Source organism: Cavia porcellus, unplaced genomic scaffold, assembly GCF_034190915.1.
Source record: "Cavia porcellus strain 051 isolate PalLab524CR breed Dunkin Hartley unplaced genomic scaffold, mCavPor4.1 scaffold_2, whole genome shotgun sequence".
Taxonomy (NCBI): Eukaryota; Metazoa; Chordata; class Mammalia; order Rodentia; family Caviidae; genus Cavia; species Cavia porcellus.
In genome coordinates this window covers 129,752,975-129,768,751 of record NW_026947485.1, presented here as the reverse complement: position 1 = coordinate 129,768,751, position 15,777 = coordinate 129,752,975, and the positions used below count along the sequence as shown (strand labels likewise).

Below are 15,777 nucleotides of genomic sequence, written 5' to 3'. Positions count from 1 at the left end.
GCAGCACAGAAATTCCTAGTGTTCAAGAATCCTCAGTGAGTAATGGGTTTGTTTCTCCTGCCCTTCACAAAACAGTTTCTCACAGGTCCATTCAGTATCTTATTATGACATCATTTCTTCAGGAACAATTACACAAATGATTTCAATGGCAAGTGCTCTATTTCTGGTTTGTTGTGTGAACACAGGCAAACAGTTGAGCAGCACGTACATCAGCCTTGCTGAATAGTGTTTTTGGAAGGAAAACCTCAAGTGAGGCTCAGTAGAACGGGTGCAGGTCCTCTGGTGCCCTATTACACTATGAGGCAGCACACTACATTCCAGCAGGGCATACTAATCTCGAGGAAAGATTCTGAAGCGCAGGGCTGAGGGGATTCTAAACTTCATGCTTAACCTGTAAAGAAGCAAAGTCTTTTTTCTCTTCTGGTCTGGGGCCACAGCACAGAGCCTGATGCTACCTGGTCAGAATTGTGGGTGGGTGACAGCACCACTCCCTTCCTGCTGGGAGCCTGTGTAAGCACTCCTCGAGGACTAGGATGACAGGCATGTATCACGGTGCCTGGCATGCCTATATCTTCTTTACCATCCTAGTGAAGATCCTAACGAAGTTATGCTTATTTAAGTGTCACTAACCAAACATGCATATTACTGAATATCCGTAATAGTAAATTTCTATGTGAAAAGACTCTTTCAAATTGAGCTTTACATGGACTTAACATGGACTCACTATGACCCCAGGGCCAAGACACTATGCCCTCCCTGGATTGTTCACTGCACGTACACACTGGTAAAAGATTGCAGTATGGTGGATACATATGCTCATAAGTGGATTATAGGAAAAGCACAAATAAATTACCAAAGAAAAATGACTTTCTTGGAATACTGAAATGTTTGCTAAAGCTGAAAGAACATGAATATTCTAAAACTTAACAAAGAAATAAAGATAAAAATGATTTGCATATATGACATACATTTCCCTGAGAACTCCTTTTAATGCGTCAAACTCTACTACCAGACACTCTGTAGACATAGTTCACCATTATCTGTCAGTAATTTCCAGTTAATAAACTTGGAGCTCTTCCTAAAACAGTACTCTGCAATGCAGAACAAACAGCAACTCGTCCCTCTGACTCGCAGGTTAGGGATTTCCATAAAATGTCCACCACCGTACATGACAAACTATCCTGTTGGAAAGACGCACGCATAACTCACGCACTACGCTGTGTCTCTTCCTGTTTTAAACACTGGCATTCAGAACATGAGAAAGTGTGCTACTGCAAACACTTGGCCTCTAGTCAAGCCTGTACTTTTAACAAGCTGTGACACCTTGAATAAGTTACTTAAACTCTTCAGCCTCAATTTTCTTATCTTTAAATATAAACTACCTTCCATTCCTACCTATAATTGTAGGGTTATGCTTAAACAGCACTTAAAGACATCTCAAAGAAATGTGGGACTAACACCAAACGCTTACTAAAATTTGCACCTCCTCCATAACCTTGACACAGCCCACCTCTGCTCTTTGCCAAGGAAAGCCCAAAGCTTTCTCAGATTAATGACAATGAAATTCACTGCCATTGTGTCACTCTGTAATACTTGCTGATTGACATTATGACAAAACAATATTAGCATAAACTGAGGACTTCTGTTTAGCTAATGACTTAAATTGAATGCTTCAACTCAGCAAATCAAGAAACAAATGCTTTACAGTACGGAAAATGATGTCTGTGAACATGCATGGAATTCTTTAAACTGGAAACTGCCAAAAAAAGATTTAATTAAGTACAAGAATGAATTCTAACAGAAAGGTAATACAAAAAAAAAGCACTTTAAGTGAATTTAAGCAATTCAAATGTTAAATAAAATATTAATTTGCAAAATTTAAAACCAGTTTTCATATTACAACTGAGGCTACAATTTATTGCAGATTGCTTCTCAAATATGTTGCTCTTATCTATAAATTTGAACAAAAATTTTCAAGTTAAATATGTATAAATGTTACTATTATCAGTGTTTCTGCGGTTATCCTTTGATGATTCAGTAAAATTGTGAAAAAGTCAATTTTTTCATTATTTTTAGCTATAAGTGAGCAATTTCATTTATGAAATCATATGATGAAAAAGAAATACTCTATAATGAAGAAATATTTTCTACCTTAAATGATTCTATTGTATAAAAAGTAAGTAAGAAGCAGATGGTAATTTATAAAACTTCAGATGAGAAGTACTATACCCAAGTTGCAATGATATAGTTCTAGTTCAGATGAGTATTTCTATTTCTATACATTTGCACCATCATATTTCTTTTAAAATCAGGCACATGCAAAGGAAAGTGTCTACTCACCTGGGTAGTCACATAATAGGAGCACTTAATCATAAAGCAGTCTAACTATATCTAGGTGCAACCTCTGACATTTCTTAATGATAATTTTTAAAAACCAACAATAAATGATTCTGAACAGAAGGCTCGGGCATTCTGGTAATTTTTAGAAAACCAACATTATTGGATAAAATGTAAAAAATACTTGCCAAAAAAGAGACAAATGACTAGCAATTATGAGACCAAAGCTTAAGGAAGGTAAACGCCAAGGCAAGGTTGACAAAGCTAGAGGACTTTACCCTCAGGACTTTCTTCAAGTCAATAAAGACAGCTGAGAGAGATTACAAACACGCATTCATAAAAATAAACCAAGAAGCTGAGATATACAAGTGTGATTTGTGGAACTAGAAAAAAAAAAGCTTTTTTGTTTTGTTTTTAAAGTCATAGCTTAAGCAGTGGTGGCAAATCTAAGGCACATATGCCGCAGTGGATGTCTGTATCACTGGAAGCTGTAAAAGGTTTGCCATCATTGGCCAGTGGACCTACGTCTCCATAAGCCAAGAAGCTGAAAGGCTTCACCCTAAGAGTAAGAGTGACTCAAAGCGAAACCCTATTCTCTGTAGCCTCTGGCTTCCCTTGGACTATTTGGACCCCTCAGACACAGTGACTGGGCTATGTCAGTCCTTGACTGGTAGTGTACACAGGCATCCAGGGGAAGTAGACAGAAATTCTAACTAGAAGAGGACTCTTAGGTCCCTGCTACAGTTTCTACAAATAATCTTTCCAATGCAGTTTATAGACACAGCAAGTGGTAATGAGCCCAAAAGAAAACAAAAGATGTAAGATAAAATAGGAAACACAAGAGAAGGAAATACGAGGAACAACAATAGAAACAGACCTACCAAAACTTCAGACACTGAAATAACCAGATATAGACTGTAAAATAACAGTTACTGCCACTTTCAAAAACAAAGAAAATCCTGGTACTAGAAAATAAAAACAGGTCATAGCGGAACTATGAAAAATATGAAAGTTACAAATAAAGCTATCATGTTTTAACAACATATAGGCACAACTAAAGAGAGCCAATAAGTTAAAATAATAAAAAGACCTATCTAGAATACTGCAAGTACACACACACACACACACACACACACACACCAAACAAACAAAAAACCCAATCAAAATCAAACATATACACAACCAACAAAGGATATGAAGTGAAAATGTAATGTAAGTTTAATCTGAATTTAAATAGTAGATGAGAAACAATGATTTCAGGAAATATCTCTAACTTTTTTTGTTTGTTTGCTTGGTACCAAGGATCAAACTCATGACTTTGCACTTGCAAGGCAGGTGCTTATGCCACTGAGCTAAACCTCCAGCCCCTATTTCAGGAAACATCTGAAGACAAGCTACCTAAGAACTTATACAGAAGAGACTTCACAAATGTTCAACACCAGAACCCTCCACCCTAATTACTACATTTACTATCTTTAAATACTGTAAAATATTACTTAACTAACCGTTAGGACGATGAATCAAACATGAAAGAGAAGACAGCATTACTATGTATAAATCAGAAACTAAAAAAAATGAAGATATCCACAAACCAAATTAGGAGTTGATTAGTAGATGACAGAAAACATTGCAGATCACAGAGAAAACAGCTTTTGTTGCCGCATCATGCCAAAAAGAAACATTGTGTAAGTTCCTGAAAGAAGAATCACACAAAGCATATTAACTATGATTTATTAGAAAATGGAAAGGTATTTCTTGCTCTTGGATAGGAAAATTGTTATATACCCAAAACTGTTATACAGATTTGAAGCAATTCTAATCAAAATACTATTGGAATATCTCACAAAACTTAAGAAAACATTCCTAAAATTGATTTGGAAACAGGAGAAACCTAGAGTAGTAAAAGAAATTCTGGGTAACAAAGGCAAGGCAAGGAGCTTCATAATCCCTGATGTGAAATTATACTACAAAGCTACCATAGTAAAGTCAGCATGGCAGTAGAAAAACAAAAACAACAACAAAAAGACCTGAGGATTGGGAGCTGGGGGTTTAGCTCAGCGGCATAAGCACCTGCCTTGCAAGCAGAAGGTCGTGAGTTCGATCCCCGGTACTGATAAAAATGAAAAGGACAAAAAAAAAAAAAAAAAAGGCCTGAGGATCAGTGGAACAGATCTGAAGATACAGACACAACCACAAACACACTCAACTACCTTGTCTCTGACAAAGGGGCCAAACATTCACTAGAAAAAAACTGCTCTTTCATAAATGCTGCTGGAAAAACTGGCTCTCTGCATGCCAAAGACAGAACTGTGTCTATCACAATGTACTAAACTAAAGTCAAAATGGATCTATGACCTAACTAAATATTAAAACAGAAACACTAAATCTATTAGAACAGAAAGTAGGTAGAAATCTTGGAAGACATAGTGTAGGCAGTGTTCATGAACAAAACCCAGACTACCCAGGAAATAATTCAAATAATCAACAACTGCTTCTCATCTTATTGAAAACTTTTTGCACATCAAAAAAAATCACCAACAAAGTGAAAAGATAAACCAAATAGTGCAAAAAAATTTTAGCCAGTTGCCCCGAGATAAAAGACTTCTATCTAGAACAATAAAGTGGAAAAAATCAGCACCCCAAATTCAAAGATGCAATTCACAAATGGGCATCTGTGATGAATATGTACTTCTCGGATAAAAAAACACAAACGGCAAACAAGTATATGAAAAATGTTCAACGACATAGGTCATTCAAGAAATGCAAATTAAAACAACACTGAGATTCCATCTCACCCCAGAAACAGTGGCTATCATCAAGAAATCAACCAATAATAAGTCCTGGAGGGGATGTGGGGAAAAAGGAACCCTTCTCCACTGTTGGTGGGAATGCTGACTCACGCAACCACTGTGGAAATCAGTACGGAGATTCCTAAGAAAGCTAGAATTAGAGGTCCCATTCAACTGAGCTATTTCCCTTCTGGGTATCTTCCCAGAAGAATCAAAAACATCATACCACTGCAAGGTATGTGCAGCCATGTTTATAGCAGCACAACTTGTAATAGTTAAATTTGGAAACAACCCAAATACCTATCAACTGAGGAATTGTTAAAAAAGATGTGGTATTTGTATACAATGGAGTACTACTGAGACATAGAGGATCAACTTGAGACTTTTATAAGTAAATGGATGCAACTTGAGCCCATATTCATAAGTGAAATAAATCAGACTTTCATGTGTAAACATTGTACTGTCTCCCTGGTGTGAGAAACTGAAAGAGTGAGTAAGGTCTAAAATGTACAACAGATATTGTGAGACAGGAAGAAATTGTTCAAAGAGAAAGTGGATACTAGAACAGGGAAAGGATGGAAGGGAAAAGGGGGGAAAAGCGAGTCAGTTATATTATTAGTGTTTCTTAGTTCATTGGAAGAGAAAGTTTATGCTAATATCGATTGGAGAAAATTTTAATGCCCATATCTTGTACTCTAAATAACTACTTTAAAGATAACAATATGCAATATATTAACTTTTGTTATTCCCCTATTGTTATGTTATGAAATTGTGTCTTATTTTTTCTCCATAAAATTTTAGAAAAGTAACAAAGAAAAGCATAGCCAAACAAACAAAATTGACTCATAGTGACAAAAATCCATTCCACAATCTAAAAACATCCTTTTAAGATCTCTATTGGGTTAAACAGAAATTAAAATTTTCAGCAAAAAATACTTTAAAAAATAAGTGTACCCTCTAAGTACCAAATTTGTAGCATATTAGGTATCAGATAAAAGATAAAGTAAAAAAACTACACCATAAATTGGTATCATCCAAAAAAGTACTCCATAAAGCCTCAAAAGTGTATCATTTCAAAAAGAAAAAGGTGACAAATATTATTATGCACCCAAAACATGTCATAATGTGTTGCTATGTACTTGTAAATGTTTTCCTTCTTTATTTATTCATGTTTCTAGTGGTTTACTATAGAAAATATTCTGAAAATTTTTTTTCTTTTAGTTAATGGTATGTAATGGACATCATTCCTTGTCAATCTATCTGGACAGAATCCATCCTTTCATATCATAAAATACTCTTTGTATAGAATATCAGAGACCTGTAGATAATAATTTCTCTGTTAACTACAACTTAGGAAATTATGTTGTTACCATTTCGTATCATTAGGTACATGATACAGTACGTTCTTATACAATCATCTACACATGTACAAGTACAGGTATTACAACACATGCTGAGTATTAAATTTTGATAGTCTCTCCTATAGATCAGATTAAATTACTTTCCTTGCCCCCTAATCAACACTGCATGCTACAAATTACTTAAAGTTTTATAAGACCAGGCCCAAGAGGAGAAAAAGCCAATTTACCCTTGCAGTGAGTTGGCAGAAGCCATGCTGGGCCTTGGATGAGAACTGAGAAGCCAATTCACTGTTTCTGTGAGCCAGTGCAAGCAATGCTGGGCCCAAGAGGAAAAACAAGTCAATTGGCCTTCCCCATGTGTCAGCAGAAGCCATGCTGGGCCTGAGAAGAGAAATAAGCCAATCCCTTCTTCTTGTGAGTCAACCAATGATTAGGCTGGGAGATGAGAACACCAATCAATCATTCCTCACCTCCTCCATCCACCCTGTGAGCAACCAGCTGATTCAAAAACTGGCTGCATTGATAGCAACTGAGGTACAAAAACAACTCAATGCTAGTATTATATGATTGACTTTGCAACCTAAGGCTGGTAGTCAGAACATCTATTAAGAGGATAACAATATGCAATACAGCAAATATGGGGGGGGGGGTTCTTTCTGTCTTGTTTTTTAAGTCCAATATTGTTCTGTTTTGTTTTGTTCCATTTTATTGTTTTGTCTTATTCAATATTTTGTTTTGTTAGATTTTATTGTGTCTAATGGTATAGGCAGCAATTTTGAAGATAACAAGAGGCATTACGGTAGCCACTGTTTTCTATTGTCCTGTTTTGAAGTCCTGTATCACTTTCACTGTTTTGTTTTGATTAGCTTTATTCTGTATGGTTTTATTCTCTTTAAAAATATTTTTAATAATTCATTTAATGACACAGATGATGTCATAAAGCTCAGATCACAATGCCTCATTATGAGGTTTAAAAGATCTAATTTCTTTGCAAATTCGCAAAATGTATTTAACCTTGCTGATTTTTAGTTTTTTCTACCCGCAAAATAAAAGGTCAATAATGCTAACTCATAGAATATTGTAAAGAATAAGTGGGAAAACATAAAAAAGTATTTGAGAATAGCTAGGATACTAAATGCGTTCTCTCCTCTCTCTCTCTCTAAATATACGTTATAGATGTTTTAAAATTTCATATTCTCCAATTATGATTGCACATTTGGATCTCTTACTTATGAACAGCCTGCTAACAACCTGTGTTCTAAAAGGAAATTTTATAGTTGTGAATGCCTACAACCAAAAATTAGAGCCATCTCAAATAACTAAGGATGTGTCTCAAGGTCTTAGAACAACAAAACAAAAGAAAAAAGGAACCAAATTCAAAAGAAAAAATAAAAAAGATCGAAGTTAAAATGAATGAAAAAGACTAAAAAAAATACAAAGAATCAATGAAACAAAGAATTAGTTCTTTGAAAAGATAAACAAGATTGATAAACTCTATGCTAAACTAACCAAAGGAAAAAGAAGATTCAAGTCAATATAATTAGAGATTAAAAGGAAAATATTTATTTATTTATTTTTGGTACTGGGGATCGAACCCACGACCTTGCACTTGCCAGGCAGGGGCTTACACCACTAAGCTAAATCCCCGGCCTAAAAGGGAGATAATTAAAGGACATCACTAAAATCCAGAAGATTATAAGGGATTACTTTGAAAACCTTTCTTTCAATAAATTGGAGATCAACAAGAAATGCATGCAACTCACCAAAAGTGAACCTTTTAGACGCAAAATATCTAAAAGAATAAGTAATGACATTGAAATATTTAACAAAAAGTCTTCTAACAATGAAAAGCCCAGGATGAAACAGAAGTATTCACTGTTTAATTTTACTAGACCTTTAAGGAAGAACTAACACCAATGTTCTTGCTCTTTAATCTATTTCATGAAATAGATAAGGAAAGAAAAATTCTAAAACTATCCTATGAGATCAAGTCACCCTGACGCCAAAATCAGATTAAAAAACTCGGTTTCTCTCTCTCTCTCTCTCTCAAATATCCTTGAGAAATACAGACATAAAGCACAAAAATCCTTATTAAAATACTTGCAAATAGAATTCAGCAACACAGTAAAAAGGTCATATACCACAATCAAGGCAATTTCATTCCAGGGATATAAAAATGACTCATAATGCAAATCTCTCACTCACATGCAAATCAATAAACAAAAAATCCCACATAAATAGAATTATACAAATCACATGATCATTTCAAATGACAAAAGGTCTTAAAATCCAATAATGTGATCCATATATGTTTGTTTTCTCCTGATGAATGTATTTCTGTAAATCACCATACATTAATAAAAAAATTGAAAGAAGCAAAAACTTCAGTACCTTTTCATGACAAAGCCTTGAAGAAAGTAAAGGTTTATAACCGAAGATAATGAATGCCATGCCCTTCAAAAACAAAACAAAATGAAACAACTTCACAGCAAGTGAAAACTTCTGTGATAAGACTAAAGAAATCTTAAGTACCAAGTAAACAATCAGAAAATATTTAGAACAGTATCTTTGGAGTTCTTGGTTTGTTTTGTTTTTTAAGACAAAGCCTCATTGTGTAGTTTGGGCTGCCTTTGAACTCACTATGAAGCTAGGATAGCCTCCCAGTAGCAATGTTCCTCCTACCTTAGCCTCCTGAGTGCTGGGATTACAGGGCTATGTCACTGTGCACCACAAGAATGTCAACACAGAGATGATAAGAACAAGAACCACAAGGCAAGGGAAAGAATAAACATAACCTTGAGTCACTTGTATGAAAATGGATGCACCTTGAGATCGTATTAGTGGAATAAATCACATACACAAGCTTAAATATCACATGGTTTCTCTTACATGAGAAACCCAGATTATAAATAAAGAGCAAAATAAAAACAGATAATAGGAAGTAGAGACACAGATCTTACTCAAATGGGAAGGGATTCAACGGATGGAGGGATAGGGAAAGAAAGTGGATGAAAGAAGGAATAAAAATGTGTGCAACAATTCCACACAAGGAGTGTAGGTATTATGTGCTGTAAACATGGGCTAACAAAAATGTTTTTAAAAAATTAAAGAATAAACCTCACTGAGAAACAAAACAAATAAACAGAAGTGAACAAAAACTGGAAAAACGACAAATTGACAGGAATTAGTACATACTTCTCAACAGCATAAAAGGTCTTAACTTGCCAATAAAAGCTATAGATTGGAAGACTAGATCAAAATATAACACCCACCTATATGCTGTCTGCAAGCATCATGTCTTCTGCAAAAACACAGACTGAAAAGGAAAGGATGAAAAATGATACTCCAAGCAACCAGAGACTAATAGTAAGTGTGCAGGCCTAGCTACATTTACACTCAGCAAAGCTGAGTCAGAAGAGACAAAGGAAGTCACTCAGTAAAGGGTATAATTCGTCAAGAGTTAACAAATATATACGCACCCAAATTCATAAAACAAACACTATAAGATATAAAGGATGGACAGACACCAAGACAATTACAGTTGGGACTTACGTATCCCGTCTCACAATGGATCAAGCAGAAAAAAAAAAAAAAAAAACAAAGAACATCAGAGTTTTACTACACTACAGATCAAATAGATTTAACAGATATTTAGTGTTTCATCCAACAACAGAACACACACTACAGCAGCCAATGGAACTGTCACCAGAACAGGCTATGTTGAAAGACAAAAGCAAGTCTCAACAAATATAAAATAACTGAAATAAAGTCATGTATCTTATTAGATCACAATGGAATTAAACTAGAAATCAACAACACAAATCACAGATACTATTCAAGCAGAAGGAAGATCGAACAATAATGGTCAGGGAAGAAATCAGGAAAGAAATTTAAAAATTTGGATAATGAAATGATAATGGAAATACAACATATCAGAATCTGTGAGGCACAATGAAGCAATTCCAAATAAATAACACAGTGACACACCTTAAGTTTCTAGAAAAACAAGAACAAAACCCAAAAGCAATAGAAGAAAAGAAGTAATTCAGATCAGTGGAAATCAATGAAATTGAGATGAGAGAAATAATACAAGATCAATAAATCAAAGACAATCAAGATTGATAAACCCGTAGCCAAGCTCACCAAAACAAAGAGGGAAGGCCTACCTTAGTAAAATAAGAAGTGAAAAAGACACCATTGAAATCTAAAAGATTATCGGAAATTATTTTGAAAAATATTTTCCAATAAATTGGGAAATTCCACAATGAATTAATCCTAACATATGTGACCTATGAAAACTGAACCAGGAAGATATATAAAAAAAAAAAAACCTAAACAGGCCACTAATAAGCAATGAATTTGATACAGTAAAAAAACTCTACCAGCCAAGAAAAGTCCAGGACCCAAAGAATTTACTACTGATTTTACAGACTCACATCAGTGCTTCTTACACTTTTCTTGTAATTGAAAGAAAATAAGTGGTTCTAAATTCATTCTATGAACTAGCATTACCTTAATAACAAATCAAGATACTCAATGAAAAAAACTATAGACAAATATCCTTGATAAACATAAATGCAAATATCCTCCATGACATCCTTGCAAATAGGATACAACAACATATTGAAAAGATCATTCATCTTGTGCTAGTTGGTTTTAACCCAGGGATGCAAGGATGGTTCAACAGATTAATTATATTAATAAATGTAGTATACTACATACACAGAATCGAGCATGAAAATCACATGACTACCTCAAATGATGCAGGAAAAGCTGAATCCCAAATTCCCTCATAATAAAAACCCTAATGAAAATAGGCACAGAAAGACCTTACCTCCAACTAATAAAAATGATACATGACAAAAACACAGTAAATATCATACTGAATGGGAAAAATAACAACAAGACAAGGGTATCCACTCTGACCACTCCTGCCTGTACGATGTAATGCTTGTAAGTTTAGTCACAGCAATTAGGCAAGAGAAAGAAGTAAAACTGATTCAAGCAAGAAAGAATTTAAGTTACAGTTATTTTCAGAAAATGTGATTCTTTACATACAAGACACAAAAAACTCCATCAGAAAACTTTGATGAAGTTCAGCAAGTCTGCAAGACACAAAACCAGCATGTGAAGCAACAGTATTCCTGTACATCAATTGAGTCCACAGAGAAAGAAATCAGGAAAGCAAATGCATTTATAATAGCTTCAAAAAATTTAAATATCTAATCAACTAAGCTAAAGAAGAAAGACTTTTATAATGAAAATTACTACACACTGTAGAAATGGAAGACATTAAAAAATGAAAGGCGGGGCTGGGGATTTAGCTCAGCAGCATAAGCACCTGCCTTGCAAGTGCACAGTCATGAGTTCAATCCCTGGTACCGATTAAAAAAAAAATAAACAAGAAAGGCCTCCAATGGATTGGCAGAACTAATATTGTCAAGATGGTCATCATACCAAAAGTTATCTATATATGCAAGGCAATTTCTATTAAAGTACCAACAGTACTCTTCACTAACCAAGAACAAAGATCCTAAAATTCATATGGAATCCTAAAATAGCCAAAGCAACTCTGAACAAAAGGCATCACTGGAGGCATCACAATACTGAATTTCAAGTTAAACTACAAAGCCATAGTACTAAAAATAGCATAGTACTGTCACAAAAATAGACATGTAGACCAATGGAATACAAGACACAGAAACCAACCCATGTGTCTACAGATAACTGATTTTTGACAAACATATTTTGGAGAAAAAACTTCTTTAACAAACGGTGCTAGAAAACCAGCTATCCATCCATTTGCATAAAACAGAACTTAAATCCCCATTATTCTTTAGTAAATAAAAGCAAATCAAAATAGATCAAAGACCTAGATATAAAACGGAAATACCGAAAATATTAGAAGGTAACATGGGAAATATTTGGAGCTATATGGACAGGTCAAGACTTCCTGAGAAGAAATCGTGAGCATCAAAAAGACTATCAAGAAAACAAATGAGTCTATATCCAAACTGAAAAGCTGCTCATCGGCAAAGGAAATAATGAGACTAAAGAGACTACCTACAGAATGGGGTGAAACATCTTTTCCACCTAACTTCTCACAGAAATTAATGACTAAAATAAAGAACTCAAAACAAAATCAATCAAAACTGGGTAACAAAACTATTGTAGTTATTTCTCAAAAGAAAAAGTTCCAGGAGTTAAAAAAAACAAAAACAAAAACAAAAATAAAAAATGTTGTCTTTAGCCATGAGGAAAATGCAAATCAAAACTTGACTGAAATTCCATCACACCCAAGCTGGAAGTCTCATCAAAAACGAAAACAACAAATGCTGATGAGGATGCAGGGAAAAGGAAACTCCTACACTGCTGGTGGGAATGTACACTACAACAATAGCTGGAAATCAGTGCAGAGGGGCCTCAAAAAGCTAAGAGCAGAGGCTGGGGATTTAGCTCAGTGGCGTTATGTGCCTGCCCTGCAAGCACGAGGTCGAGTTCGATCCCCAGTACCAAAAAAAGAGAAAAGCTAAAAGCAGAAATACCATGTAAACAGCTACACCACTACTTAGTATTAAAAACAGTATATTATAGCAATAATGCATAACAATATTTACACGGTGCATCTCACAATATGTATGCTGTGAAAACCATACAAATGCCTGTCAAGTGGCACATGGGAAGAAAATGTGGCCTGTATGTACAAGGGGATACTACTCAGCCATAAAGAATGAAACCATGCCATTTGGAGGAAAAAGGGTGGGGAACAGACCATTGTGGTTAAGTGGAATGCACAGATTCACAAGTCCAATATGCTTGTTTTGTCTTGTATAAGGAAGCAAATAGAAAAAGAAAGCCAGGAAAATAAAAGGCAGACTCTAAGAGATAGAGAGCAGGATGTTTGGGTGAGGGGAGCACAGTATAGAGACTGAAAATGATCAAGATATGTTATATACAATTCCTGATTCCACAAAATAAACACATGTTCACTAAAAGAAAAAAGAATCAACAGCTTTTTTTTGTATGCCAACACAAGGTGAGAAAAAAAATCACAAAAACAAATCCATTTGCCACAACTTCAAAAACAGCAAAATCAAAAACCTCTACAATGGAAATTACAGTACAGAGGAGAAAGAAATTAAAGAGAACCCTAAAAGTTGAAAAAGACCAGCTTGTGCATGAAATGACAGAAACCATGTTTTAAAAGGACATACAACTGAAAGCAATCCAGATTCATTGCAATCTCCATCAAAATACCTGTGGCATTCTTTACAGAATCACAAAATACAATCCTAAAGAATTTTATGCATCATAAAAACCCAGAATAGCCTATGTTAATGCGAGCAAAAATATCAATGCTGGAGTAATATCAGCTATACCCAATTTCAAAATATCCCACAAAGCTATAGTAATACAAAAAACATGGTACTTGCAGACAAAGAGACATGCTAGTTAATGGAACAGACACACTAAGAAAAAATGCATGCAACTATAGCCAGTTGAGTTTTAACAAAGAAGCCAAAAACATAAAGAAAAGACAACCCCTTTAACAAAAGATGCTGGGGAAACTGGATATTCAAATGTAAAAGATTCAAAGTAGATCACTTTTTCTCACCCTATACATTGATCAATTCAAAATGGATCAAAGACCCAGATATAAGACTTGAAAAGTTGAAACCGTTAGAAAAAAATACAGAGGGAACACCTAAAGTGACAGGCACAGAGAGATTTGCAAAATAGGACGACAATAGGATAGGAAACAATAGCAGGAATCAACAAATGTGACTATATCAAATAAAAAAATTCTTGCACAGCAAAGGAATCAAGCATAAAGACAGTCCACAGAACTGGAGAACCTCTTTCTAGCTATTATTATAATAGAAAATTAATATCTAGAATATATAAAGAACTCAAAAATAAAAAAAAATAACCCAATCAACAAATGGGCACATTAAATACACATTTAATAAAAGTACAAACAGCAAGTAAGTCTATGCAAAAGTGTTCAATATATTTAGTCATTAAGGAAATGTAAATCACAAGTACACTGAGTCGTCTCAGAACTATTATCTTCAAGAATACAGAAAACAGTAAATGATAGCAAGGATACAGGGGAAAGCAAGTAAAGCCACTGTGAACCAACATGGCAGTCCTTAAAACACTAACAACAGAACCACCGTAGGATCCAAGCAATACCACTCTGTGGTATACGCCCAAAGGTGAGTTAAAGTCAGCACACTACAGGATACACTCTTGCATACCAGTGTTTCCTGTGACACAGTTCACAATAGCCAAGAGATGGCACCAGCCTAGGGGCCCATCAATGGATGAACAGGTACAGAAAACCTGGTATAATATATATACACAACAGTGTTACCTAACCGTAAAGAAAATGTGTTTTCAGCAAAGTAGACAGAACTAGAAATCATCATGTAAGCAAAATTAAGTTAAGCTCAGAAAAATAACTATCATTTGTTTTTGCTAATACGTGGAATCTAAAAAGATTAAAACTAAAGATGACATAAAATAGAAGAGACACTATTATTAGATAAAGGTACAAGGGGAGAGACAAAGGGTATAGGGGAGAAAAGCTGGGGTAATTATTATCAAAATATATGCATGTATAAAAGCAAAAGTATGTTAAAAAAAAACCCTAACCCATGTTCACTTTCCATTCGGTTTACTGTCTCATTTATGAGTAATATTTATGCACTATGAATATTAACCCTCGGTGTCTCACCTGTCACAATGTGTTTTCAGAGTCTACTTTTGTGGTTTGATGCAACTGTAAGACTGTACCATCTATCATGAACTCTTGGTTGCCTATTTGCTCTAGAGTATGTTTCTTCACATTCCTCGAGTTTATATAAAAATTCATTTACATTTAACTTGGAAACCCAGCTTAGCACCTTACATATTTTACTACATTCAAGTGTGATTATAATTATTATGTATTATAAAAACAAACCAATAAAAATATGTAATTTTTTTCAAATTATACTACAGATACACAAATATAAGCACTGTGTTAATTTTCTAATGATAGGCAAATCTCCTTATAGAGAACTATTTCAGGAAGTAACATGCAGAAACATAGTTGCTTTTTTAAATCCTAGTTCCTTGTAAGTTGAAATGTATATAAGTAAAACATTTAGAATGGTACTTAACTATAGATTTCATAGCAGTAACGATCAGGTAAGTGTTCTTAGGTGCTATCACCAAATGAGAGAAGAAACTGCCCTCTAAAGACTTTTCATTTTAAAACTAGATAAATTAAATAAAAAAACCAA

General features: G+C 34.6%; 1 protein-coding gene across 4 annotated transcripts in view; it reads right to left on the bottom strand.

Moving 5' to 3' along the window:
• The window catches only part of Slf1 (SMC5-SMC6 complex localization factor 1), a 67,338-nt gene that overhangs the window by 16,682 nt on the left and 34,879 nt on the right, over nt 1-15,777 (bottom strand). The window lies entirely within an intron of this gene.